Genomic DNA, 13,316 nt, shown 5'->3' with positions numbered 1-13,316 from the left:
GGTGTTCATGGACAACACCACCGCCATGTGGTATTGCAACAAACAGGGCGGGGTGGGGTCGTGGACCCTTTGTCAGGAGGCTCTGCGCCTCTGGACATGGCTGGAACACCAGGGCGTCACCCTGGTGGTTCAACATCTGGCGGGCTCTCTGAACGCCAGAGCAGACGAACTCAGCCGCCGGTGCATGATGGATCACGAATGGCGTCTGAACTCCGAAGTGGCGCAAGGTCTCTTTCAGCAGTGGGGAGAGCCTTGGTTAGATCTATTCGCCACCGAAGAGAACGCGCAATGTCAGCAGTTCTGCGCGTTGGCATTTCCAAGGCGGCACTCGCTCGGCGACGCTTTTCGTCACGAGTGGAGTTGCGGTCTGTTGTACGCCTTTCCGCCTATACCACTTCTGCCCAGAGTGCTGAAGAAGATCAAGCACGACCGGGCCCAAGTCATCTTGGTGGCTCCGGATTGGGCACGAAGGTACTGGTATCCCGAGCTACTCAGTATGTTGACCGATCCTCCGATACGTCTGCCCCTTCGGGAGGATCTTCTGTCGCAGCAGCAGGGGACGGTCCTCCACCCGAACCTGTCCAGCCTCCACCTCCATGCGTGGAGATTGAGCGGTGGCAGTTGATGCCATTTGACTTGCCTCCTGAAGTCTGTGATATCATTCTGGCAGCCAGGCGTCCCTCCACAAAGACGGTATACGCCTGCCGGTGGAACAAATTTGTGGCATGGTGCACAGCAAAGGCTGTGGATCCCCTTTCCGCCCCTCTTTCTGAGGTTCTCCTCTTTCTTCTTTCTTTGGCCCGGCAGGGCTCTGCCCTGGGCACCCTGAAAGGTTATCTTGCTGCCATCTCTGCCTTCTTGCGGCTTCCTGATCAGCCCTCTCTTTTCAAGTCCCCTGTAGTTACACGCTTTCTGAAAGGCATTACTCACACGTTCCCTCCTGTCCCTTTTTGTAATGCCTCAGTGAGACTTGAATCTTGTCTTGACATTCCTGATGTGCGCTCCCTTCGAGCCTCTTCACAATTGTCCTCTTCGTCTTCTGACTCTTAAGACTGCTTTTCTGGTAGCCATCACCTCGGCTAGACGGGTGAGTGAGCTCCAGGCTTTATCCTCAAAGCCTCCTTTTCTGTCTGTTCATCCGGACAAGGTTGTCCTTCGGCCTCGTCCCTCCTTTCTTCCGAAAGTGGTGACTCCATTTCATCTTGGGCAGTCTGTCACCTTGCCCACCTTCTTTCCGCCTCCGCATCCTTCCAAAGAGGAGAGAGGCTCCACCGTCTGGACCCAAAACGTGCGCTCTCCTTTTATCTGGACCGCACAAAGCAGTTCCGGGTGGACGACCAACTTTTCGTTGGATACGTGGGTGCTAAGAAGGGGAAGGCGGTGCACAAACGGACCATCTCTCGGTGGGTCGTTTTGTGCATCAAAATTTGTTACTCCTTGGCAAAAAAGGACCCTCCTGTTGGGCTGCGCGCCCACTCCACTCGGGCCACAGCGGCTACTACTGCTTTGGGACGGGGTGTCCCTTTGCAGGACATCTGTCAGGCGGCAACGTGGGCTTCGCTACACACGTTTGCCAGGCATTATTGCCTTGACAGCCAAGTCCGGAGGGATGGCTTCTTTGGCCGTTCTGTCCTCCAGGACTTTCTGGTGTGATCTTGGTTCGCAGACCCACCACCGGGGATGGTATTGCTTGGGTATCTATTCTAAGGTGAGGAATCTAACTAACTTGTTTCTTTCAGATGAACAAGTTACTTACCTTCGGTAACGATGTATCTGTAAGAAACATTAGTTAGATTCCTCACCGACCCACCCATCCTCCCCGTTCTGCGAACTGACATCTAGGGTTAAGGTTATCCTTTTCAGGCCCCTAGATTTTATTTTTGGCACCAGTGTCGGTCTTTGCATGGCTCTGCGTTCCTGGCGCGGAAAGCTATGTACAAGAACTGACGTCAGCGCGCGAGGGCGGCGTCTAAGTACTCCCACGTCATTCCGGCGCCCGACGACGGACGCGGAGCAGCAGACGACGCCTAGCGACGCGCAAGGGGTATTGCTGCCGAAAAATCTTCCGGATCCAGTCTGACGCCTGGGGATATTCTAAGGTGAGGAATCTAACTAACTAATGTTTCTTACAGATACATCGTTACCGAAGGTAAGTAACTTGTTCATCACCGCCGTGAATTTAAGATTTAAATTATTCACGTTTAGATTAACAAACTCCTGTGCAGATGCTTCAGTGCCATTCCAGATTAAAAACAGGTCATCTATATACCTATACCCACAAATGACATGTTGCCTTACAATGTCACCATGGTTGACCATGAGGGCCTGCTCCTCCCAGAGCCCCAAATGCAGACAGGCATAGCTCGGAGAGAAACGAGCCCCCATGGCAACGCCCCTGACCTGTTGATATATTTGGTTGTGAAACATGAAAAAGTTATTTTCCAAACAGTCAGTAATCATGCTCAAGATCATTTTGTTATGTGGAATATATATATATTATACGGTCGCCAGTAGATAGTTATAGTTGGGACCTATTTTCCATAGGAAATCTGCATCATTCTATTGGGAATAACTTTGGCGCCGGTTGACGAATCTTCGAAAATTTTTCCAAACCTTTGGCCAGCTCCGGTCCGCTCCTATACTGAAAATTTCAGTGATTCGTCAAGCGGGGGCTGAGAAAAAAGGGGTTCCCAAAACGCATTTTCCCATAGGACCTGTTGACGCAGCTACAGCCCGAACTGCTAAATGGAATTACACCAAATTTAGCAAAGAGGTAGTCCTCAGTTCAGACTCGTGCCTTATGCTTAAATGCTGTAAATCCGTTCAGTAGTTCCTGAGATATTCAAAAGTAAAAAGATAGATATATCTAGGGCCGCGGATCCACCAGAGCACGAGCTTTATGCTAATTGCTGTCAACACTCTGAATCAGGAAGTGTTGGCAGCCATCTTGTGCCTCGGTAGAATCGAGGCACAAAAAAGCACAAAAAAACCTGTGAAAAACGCAAAAACGGGCCAGGGTAGAAACACCCTGACCCCCTAGGCCTGCTCAGGGGGGTCCCACAAGGACCCCCAAGGCCCCAAATCGCAGAATGCGCTTAGGATCCACGCATCCCGCTTCCAGAAAAAAAAAAGAAGCGTGGGCTCCCGCGCTTCGTTTACAATTAGCCCCCGGGGGGCCAAGTCCCAGGGGCAATTTATAGCAATGGGGGCCCCAGAGGGGCCCCCCAGCCCCGGGGACCGCCACCCTGGGGCTTTGCAAAAAATGGGTGGGGGGGGGCTCACAGCCTCCCCCCGCAGCCCCAGGGACCGCCACCCCCGGGGCTCGCTTAATAAATAAAATATCTGTGTGGGGGGGGGGCTTGAGCCCTCCCACACGCCCCGGCCCTGGGGACCGCCACCCTCCAGTGTCCTGCGGTGCCCACCCCCGGGACACTGTAGTTTGCAACGACATTACAAACTGCTTTGCTTCATTGAAGCGAGAGCAGATTACTTTTCCATACGGGGCGCGTTTGCACAGTGGTGAAGGTAGGGGGTGGGGCCTGACGTGATGTACAAACACGCCCTGTGGTGCATTTTATGTTGGGGAATTAATTCCCCTTAAATCCTGAGGTCCCCTGGGAGCCAACTAGCCCACCAGGTACCTCCAGTAAGCGCCACGGAGCTGCGTTGCAGAGTGTTATAAAAAGGGCATGGCCTCTGAACTCCTCTCTGCAATGCCACTCCCTGGTGCATACTGGAGGTATCTGGTGGGCTAGTTGGCACCCAGGGGACATTAGGATTAAAGAGGAATTAATTCACCAACTTAAAAACGCACCACAGGGCGTGTTTGCAGACATGTCACCTCAGGCCCCGCCCCCTTCCTTCACCATTGTGCAAACACGCCCTGTGGCATGTTTTAAGTTGAGGAATTAATTCTCCTTCAATCTTGAGGGTCCCTGGGGGCCAACTAGCCCACCAGGTACCTCCAATATGCGCCAGGGAGCTGCGTTGCAGAGGTGTTCAGAGACCGCGCCCCTTTTTACACCTCTCCGCAACACAGATCTGTGGCGCTTACTGGAGTTACCTAGTGGGCTAGTTGGACCCTAGGGACCCTCAGGATTCAAGGGGACTTAATCTCCCAACTTAAAATGCGCCATGGGGCGCGTTTACACACTGGTGAAGGGAGGGGACGGGGCATGAGGTGACGTGTGCAAACACACCTTGTGGTGCGTTTTAAGTTGGGGGGGGGGGGGGGGAATTCCTCTTCCATCCTGAGGGACCCTGGGGGCCAAGTAGCCCACCAGGTGCTACCAGGAAGTGCCACTGCGCTGCGTTGCAGAGAGGTGGTGCAGGCCGTGCGCCTTTTTACATCTCTCTGCTACGCAGCTCTGTGGCTCTTACTGGATGTACATAGTGGGCTAGTTGGACTCTACGGACCCTCCAGATTGAAGGGCAATTTTTTCCCCAACTTAAAAAGCGCCACAGGGCGTGTTTGCACAGTGGTGAAGGGAGGGGATGGTGTAGGAAAGTGGCTCTATTTACTGGACCGAAGTAAAATCAGCCGAACTACGACTTCCGATTTACTCACCTGTTATCAGGAGAGCCCAGTGCTGCATCTTTTAGCCCAGCACTGACCCTGAAAAGTAATTTTAAGCATACTTGCAAGTAACTTGAATTTCCTTCCATAGGATATCATTGCCTCCCACCCCTGTTACTGTTTAATAGTACTCCTGTGAGTCATTGAGCTGACGAGCTCGTGGATGAAGCACCCGCTTGCCTGTGAGGTACCTGACCTGAGAAAGATGTTGGCAGCCTACTCAGCAAACCCCACATTTGAAATACTGTAATCTCTACTGATGACGGTTAAAGAACCAGAAACACATGTCTAGAGATCAGCACTATCTGCGCCAACTGTGGCGAAACACTCGAACACTCTTGAAGCAAGCAAGTCACTGAAACTGCATTTACCACAATGCCAGGGGCGAACCCTGCTGGGAGGTGAAGCGGTGTGCTCCCACCCCTGTTACTGTTTAATAGTACTCCCGTGAACATGGAGAGACGTCAGTGCTGCATCTTTGAGCCCAGTACTGATCCTGAAAAGTAATTCTAACCGTACTTACCAGTAACTTGAATTTCCTTCCATAGGCTAACATTGACTGGTTTCACTTGGAAATTCTTCTAAGTGTGCAGTTTTGAAACTTTAAAATATTCATCTAAAATCAGCCGCACTACAATTTCCGATTTACTCACCTGTTATCAGGAGAGACCTCAGTGCTGCATCTTTCAGCCCAGTACTGATTCTAAAAAGTAATTCTAACACTTATAAATTCACCCAGGCACTCTCCTTGCAGTATTCTAATCATTCAGTCAGTATCCAAGTACTCATGCAGCGAGGCATTAGCACATGGACTGCCTCAAACCCCTATCCACTATGCATGCAGTATCCTAACTAACCAACACACTTATAGTTCTGCACTTATACATTCAACAAAAAAAAAAAATTCAGTTTCAATATTTAAAAAAACATTTTTATTTCCATTTATATTAAAAATATATAATGTAATTTAAAAAATAAAATATGTAAAAATAAACGGTTAAACTGTAAAAATCAGTATAAAATAATACATATGACTATTACATTTAAAAAACTTTCGAAATTCACTGAAAAATCCATAGGTTTCAGACATGTTATAGTTGGGAATTAGCATTTAAAAAACCTTGGAAATTCACTGAAAAAACCATAGGTTTCAGGGCTGTTATAGTTAGCTGGACATTTCACTCGTACAAAACCATTGAAATTCCTCTGTTATAGTTCGTTGTACTCACTATAACTCTCGCGCCTGCAATCCACTGCTGATATCACAGATTACATCACTCATGACATCACTCACATCATCTAGTGAATGTGTGTTTTTCTGAAAATTACATATGTTTTATATATGTATAACTCCAGGTCGATGGAAGAATAAATGGGTATATGTCTAAATGGATGATTTTGTTAATGAAAAATTGATTGTATAACTGACTGATTAAGTGTATCTTAGTGAATACATGGGTTAGTGAGTAATGTTTAAATATGTAAATACCTGTATCAGTCTCTCACTTTGTGTTTAAGTGGCTGCATGGGTTAGTGAGTAGCTACATGAGTGTCTATATAGGTTATTAGTTGTTTTTTTGAGTATCAGTGTGATTGTCTGTATGGTTTGGTGGGGGGTATTACGTAGTGCATAGATTCATGAATGAGTGACTCACTGTTAATGTGTGGAAGACCGCATGTGTGCAGGACTGTATGGGTGGAGGAGTGTGTGTATGGGTGTGTTAGTGAGTGAATGACTTGTCTCAATAGTGTCTTTATGAGTAACTACATATGTTTTAAACTAGGATATGTGACTATTGGTGTATATAAGTGTGTATATGTGAGAGTGAAAGACTGGAAGAGTTCCTGTATGAATAAGTAGGTTTCTATAAGTGATTGTTTAAAAGACTATGTGTAAGTTTCTGTAGAAGTAAGTGTGGTGGTGTTTGTATAACTTTATATGCAAGTAAATGGATGTTTGATTCTTTATTAGCATGAGTGACTGTGTGTGAGTAAATCTATGGATGAGTGGCGGTGTGTAACAGGATGTATAGGTGTATGAGTACATATGATGAGTGAGTACATGTATGAGTGACTGTATAGGACTGTTGGTGAATGAGTGGATGTGTATGTGGATCTTAGAATTACTGAATAGGTTGTTGTAACTGGTATTGGTATGTCCATGGTTTTGAAAATTTTAGTTTCTATTTTTGAATGTGTGTATCAAAGGTTATATTAGGGTGAGAGGCGGTCTGCCACTCTATCACAAAGATGATGTCATCAGTGATGTCACTGACCATGTCATGAGTGATATATGTGATGTCATCAGCAGTGCATTGCGGGTGCGCGAGTTATAGTTAGCTGAACTATAATGGGGGAATTTCAATGGTTTTGTACGAGTGAAATGTTCAGCTCACTATAACGCCCCTGAAACCTATGTTTTTTTTCAGTGAATTTCTAAGGTTTTTTAAATGCTAATTTCTAAGTATGCCTACAGAGATGGGACATGTGAAGAAATAAGAAAAAACTCACAAAGGAAAAAAAAGAAATGCAGGAAGCAGCAACAGAAGTCCTCAAAGACAAAAAGGTGCAGGAAGAAGGAAAACATGCAGAAAGAACAAACCGAAGAGCCGAAAGAAGCCTTGTTGCAAAATCATCCTGTACCCTCAACTTTTTCAGACGGATACTGCTGGTAACAGTCGGACTAACCAGTCCTAGAGCCAGTGCTATGTTAAAAGGCACTTAGAATACAGTGAAAACACCTACATACACTAGGGAACACTATGCATTGGGGTCCCCCTGTGATTAGCATGACCTCCTCTGTAAGCCCCTAGTATATAATGGGGCAGGGGGAATTAAACGACCTCTTAAAAAGCGCCACAGGGCGTGTTGGCACACGTCACCTCAGGGCCCGTCCCCTCCCTTCATCACTGTGCAAACACGCTCTGTGGCCGTTTTAAGTTGGGAGATTAAGTCCCCTTGAATCATGAGGGTCCCTAGGGTCCAACTAGCCCACTAGGTACCTCCAGTAAGCGCCACAAAGCTGAGTTGCGGAGAGGTGTAAAAAGTGGCACGGCCTGGACCACCTCTCTGCAACGCAGTGCAGTGGCACTTACTGGAAGCACCTGGTGGGGTAGTTGGCCCCCAGGGGCCCTCAGGATTGAAGGGGAATTATTTCCCCAACTTAACAGGCTCCTTAGGGCGTGTTTGCACACTTCACCTCAGGCCCCGTCCCCTCCCTTCCTCACTGAGTAAACACGCCCTGTGGGCATTTTTAGTTGGGAGATTAAGTTCATTTGAATCCTGAGGGTCCCTAGGGTCCAACTAGCCCAGTAGGTACCTCCAGTAAGCGCCACAGAGCTGCGTTGCAGAGAGGTGTAAAAAGGGGCGTGGCCTCACAACACTTGTCTGCAACACAGCTCCCTGGTGCATACCTGTTGGCCCTCAGGGACCCTCTGTATTGAAGGGGAATTAATTCCCCAACTTACAACTCGCCAGGGGTTGCGTTTGCACAATGGTGAAGGAAGGGGGCGTGGCCTGAGGTGACATGTCTGCAAACACGCCCTGTGGCGCATTTTAAGTTGGAGAATTAATTCCTCCTCAATCCTGAGAGTCCCTGGGTGGGCACCCCGGGACACTGCAGGAGCCGTCCCTGGGGGATGGTGGTCCCCAGGGCCATGATAAGGCTCGAGGAAGGGGGCCGTGTGGCACCCCTCCCACAATTTACAAAGCCCCGGGTGGTAGTGGTGCCCGGGGCTGGGGATTCCGTCATGGACCCCCCAATTTTAATATTTGGAGCCCCGGGGAGGTGGTGGGTGCCGGGGCGTGTGGGGCGGCTTGAGCCACCCACACAGTTTAAAAAAAAAAAAATGTAAAGCCCGGGGGGTGGCAGTGTGCCCCCCCCTGCAATAACAATTAAGTAGAGCCCCGGGGGGTGGTGGTCCCCGTGGCTTGGGGGGCCTTGGAGGCCCCCCAACATTAAACTAAGACGCCCCCGGGAGTGGCGGTCCCCGGGACTGCGGGGGGCAGTGAGCCCCCCTCCCGCAATTGTTTGAAAACCCCCGGGGGGTGGTGGCCCCCCATCCCAATACAAATATTGCCTCTGGGATTTGGTCCACCCGGGAGCTAAATATTAAGGTGCTTTTTTTTTTTTAATTGCGGCCTAAATTCGTGCTGGTGGCGCAAATCTCACCGTGTTTCTACCCTGCCCCCTTTTTGCATTTTGCGCATTACTTTTTCTGTTTTCTTGTGCCTAGGTTCCACCGAGGCACAAGATGTCTGCCAACACTTTCTGGTTTGGAGTGTTGACAGCCAATTAGCATAAAGCTCGTGCTCGGGAGGATCCGCGGCCCTAGATATGTGTTTTTACTTTTGATTTTCTCAGCAACTACTGAACGGATTTACGTCATTTAACAAAAAGGGTTCTTTCTGAACCAAGAACTACCTCTTAGCCAAATTTGGTGTAATTCCGTTCAGCAGTTCGGGCTGTAGCCGTGTCTAAATTTTCCTATGGAAAATTGCATGGGGAAAACACGTTTGGGGACCTCCCTTTTTTCTCGGCCCCCTCTGGATGGATCACCCCAAAACTTTCAAGGTAGGAGCAGACCGGAGCGCCCCACGAGTTTTGAAAATTTCGGGAAGATTCGTCAATCGGCGCTAAAGTTATTGGGAATAGAATGTCGCGAATTTCCTATGGAAAATGGGTCCTAACTATAACTATACTGGCGACCGCCAGTAGATTTTTTAAAAAATATATATAGATATATAATCTCACGCACAAGACCGCTTCACTGGAAAGTAATCAAGAGGACACAGCGAGAAGTTGCAGAGAAACCAATTTATTCACAGCTGATTGGCATGATGCATTTCGGAGTAAATCGCTTTTCTCAGATGCCGACAGCACAGTGTTGAGCCACCTCCTTCTTATGGATATTCTGCGGCTCTCCTACTGGTGGAAATAGGACTCGTCCCACCTGGTTGTTTGCTCTGTAGTCCTGGACTTCAATGACCAGCATGCAACACTGTTGTAAGTACCACCAGCGGGAAGGATTGCAGTTCTCATGAATGCTGATGTACCAAGCAAAAGAGGGGGGTTAGTACTTTGAGAAACCCCGTAATTAATGTGTCCATTGGCTTCCCCGGGTCCCCTACGTCCAAGCCCCAATTTCAAATGCAGTCAGGGCTGTGAATCGTCGATACATTGATGACGATTCTCCATGTAATCATGGACTGTCTTCTGGCACCGGCCACTTGCCTGACCCGATCCTGAGGCGGGCCTAAGGTTTCCAATCCATTGGACGTCTCCTAACACGATGCCAACAATGTCACAGGCCGCTTTGCTGGACGGGTCCTCTTTAGCGGGTTTGCCGGCGACACGTGCAGTATATCACACACAAGACCGCTTCACTGGAAAGCAATAAAGAGGACACAGCGGGGAGTTGCGGAGAAACCAATTTATTCACAGCTGATTGGCATGGTGCATTTTGGCGTAATTCGCCTTTCTCAGATGCCAACAGCACTGGGTTGAGCCACCTCCCTCTTATGGAAATTCTGCGGCTCTCCAATTGGTGGCAGTAAGACTCGTCCCACCTGGTTGTTTGCTCTGTAGTCCTGAACTGTAGAGTTCAATGACCAGCATGCAACACTGTGGTAAGTACCACCAGCCGGACGGATTGCAGATTTCATGAACGCTGATGTACCAAGCAAAAGAAGGGGGTTAATACTTCGGGAAACCCCTTAATGTGTCCATTGGCTTCCCCGGGTCTGTGTGTATAATATATATATATACGCACACACCTGACTGACTGCATATATATATTTTTATATTCACTGAAAAAAGCATAGGTATCAGACGTTATAGTTAGTTGGACATTTCACTCGAGGTCACAGCAGATGCCGCTGAGTCACCAGGAAGCGTGTCACAGGGCCTGTTGCGAACCAGAAGAACCGTTGAGTCATCGCAGGGTCCCCGAAGCGCCTTGCCGGAGAAGAGGATTGACGTTGCATCAGATGCCGCTGCATCCCCGGGAAGCGTTTTTGCAGGGCCTGTCGCGGCTCGTATCATGTCATATCAAGAAAAGACGCCATCTTTGATTCATTGCACCGGATCTTCAATGCAGTAAGAAACCGACGCATCACCTCCCCTCGCAGAGAAGAACCGACGCAACCCCTACGCAGCAGTAGGGACCTGATGCATCACCGTTCTTGCGTGTAAGGAACCGACGCATCACCTTCCCTACAACACTTTAGTTGTATAGCGTTGCGCATCTTAAGGTTCATTGAACTCAGTCGCATTTTAACATCTAAAGAAAATTAAGTTATTTCTACCATTGTAAGTACAATATTGTGGATTTTTTATTCGTTTTGTGGTCTTGTGATAAGTCTATATAAAGAGTACTTATTTTTAAAGTACAACTTGTGTGGTGTCCATCTGTAGTGTTGTCACTTGCTTACTGTATGTGTTCACAAATGCTTTACACACTGCCTCTGAGATAAGCCTGTCTGCTTGTTCCAAGCTACCAAGGGGGTGAGCAGAGGTTATTTTAGGAGTGTGCCCCCTTACCCTGACTAGACGCAAGGGCCCCTACTTGGACAAAGGTACCTCCCTCGGCTAACTAGAGGCCCTCAAATCTAACATAAAGGATCTATAAATACCAGTCTGCCATCGGATTCGGAAGATATTCTGCTCCAAAAGATGTTTCTTGCTCGACGCCCACAATGCCTTGGCTATCTTCACTAGATGTCTCGATTTTGTACCCTGAAATGTACGTTTACGACTAGTAAATGCGTTCGTACATCTGCCCCGAACCATGATGCAGATACAAGCTGATGGGCGCTGGTTTGACTACTGTATAAAAAAAAAAGCACTCCGATGCCTCTTCAGGGCTATATAAATGCAATTATATTACCTATTTTGTACATGATTTTTTTTTCTATTTCTCACAAACTAAATGAAGTAATCAAAGTTAGAACATTTTTAAACACTTTAAAAATAAATAAACTTCCTGAATGTGACTAACTTCGCACGCTCCCTAGCAATGTTGATGCTACTAAGAGCACTATAGACCCTTCGTCTCATCTGCATGCAAACCGCCCAAAATACCGATTGAGAAGCAAACCTCAGATTAAAAAAATTATAACAAGACGTTGCACACAAATGTGGAGTTGCTAAAAGAATCCATTTGGTAGTTTTGGTCCGGAAGTACAGGTGTAGCCTAACATGAGCAGCAATTTCCCGTGAGTGCACACAGGACACAGTGTATAACATACGGCACTACAAACTTGCCTCCCTGTAGTAGACCCGTGACTGAACAATTTTTTGAACCCCTCCGTTTGCACTGGCCAACTACTGCAAAAGTGTATTTTTAGCCAATGCAAATGCTGTGGCAACTGGCGTGTGTGTGGGGGGCAAAACAACAACAAAAAAACAAACTGAAAAAAGTACCTTTCTTTCTTCGCAGCACTACGTTCTCCTCCCTCGGGTGTCTTCAGGAAGCTCCTGATGCAGGAAACTGCACTGCCCAATCCCGGGGCTGCTTTCACAGCATGAACGCAACACCAGGATTGGATAGAGTAAGCGCACCTAAGAGCACTGGTGGCCTGCGCTTTCTCTAACCCAGCTGTCTAAGACAGCTAGGTTAGAGAACTTTAAAATGCGCATGTCTGGCTGGCCAGCACAAGACGACCAGCCAAAGAAACATGCACTTTTTAAAGCGCATAGCTCTCTGCTGCTGCCAATATGCAGTGCTGGCACTGCCCTGTCCTGACACTTATTTCACGACAGGTTGCAGAAAAAATAAAAAGGTAATAAATTAACTTTTATTACCATTTAATTTTTGAACTCTGGGGATTGTTAGTCAACTCTCTTCTGCTCAAATGGAGGAGCCACCTATGTAAATGTCATTCTTGCGCTCATCGGTCTGGTCCAATGTGACTTTCGACAGGTCAGAGCATGGAAATGCAGGTGCAAAATTAACCGGTCATCAATACAGAATTGTTCCGTCACTGGTGCAAAGAAAGTATTCTACTTTCCTTACTGTGTTTTGATACTAAGTTAATATTGATTGCCCTTTCATACTACACAGCAATACAAAAAAAACGAGTAAATAAAAAAAATTATAGGGTCAGTGCAAGGCAATTCTAGGCAGTTGCCTAGATCACTATCAGCTAGGAAGCACACATTTTTCATTAAAAAAAATATGGCCAATTGCCAATTCCTACCCTGGCCATATTAGATTTGAGGTTTAACTCTGCCTGGTTATGTAACTTTGAACACACACCGATTAAGAATACAACAAAATAAATGGATGGGTCTTTTCACAACTTTTCTCTATGTATTTTCAGGTCACGTTTGTGAGGGAGCAAGGATTTGGCGGCGGCATGGTGTGGACCATCGACCAGGATGACTTTGCAGGGACTTTCTGCAATGAGGGCCCGTACCCTCTTATAAACAAGCTCAAGGAGTTCCTTGAAGGTAATGAGGACACAGGAGAAGGAGGAAAATCACAAGTGTTGAAAGTCCATGTTCAGCGTGGTGCCAGTGTCCCGGCGTGACCAGTCCTTCCGGTCTCCACTGGCTGGAGTGAAGCAGGGTGGTGCCCGAAGCCCTTGTGCCTCTTGGGGCCGCACTGGAGTATCTAGCAATAGTGGCCGGGTGTCCCATGGAATGGACGGGGTAAGAGTGGAGAGTCCATCAACCTTTGGCTTTGCCTTGGATTGCTGTCTGTTCTTGATCTGCGGGGATGAATTATCCCCTGACGTC

General features: G+C 47.7%; 1 protein-coding gene across 2 annotated transcripts in view; it reads left to right on the top strand.

Moving 5' to 3' along the window:
- The window catches only part of LOC146830517 (chitotriosidase-1-like), a 101,743-nt gene extending 88,715 nt beyond the window's left edge, over positions 1-13,028 (top strand). For both annotated transcript variants that reach the window (XM_085604722.1, XM_085604720.1), the window contains one exon: positions 12,899-13,028. The gene's annotated coding sequence lies outside the window, so the exon portion shown is untranslated. The remainder of the gene's footprint in view (positions 1-12,898) is intronic.
- The last annotated feature ends 288 nt before the right edge of the window (positions 13,029-13,316 follow it).

The sequence above is a fragment of the Triturus cristatus genome, chromosome 5_1, assembly GCF_964204655.1.
Source record: "Triturus cristatus chromosome 5_1, aTriCri1.1, whole genome shotgun sequence".
Taxonomy (NCBI): Eukaryota; Metazoa; Chordata; class Amphibia; order Caudata; family Salamandridae; genus Triturus; species Triturus cristatus.
Note: the sequence above shows the minus strand (reverse complement) of the source record. Positions and strands in the feature narration are given on the sequence as shown.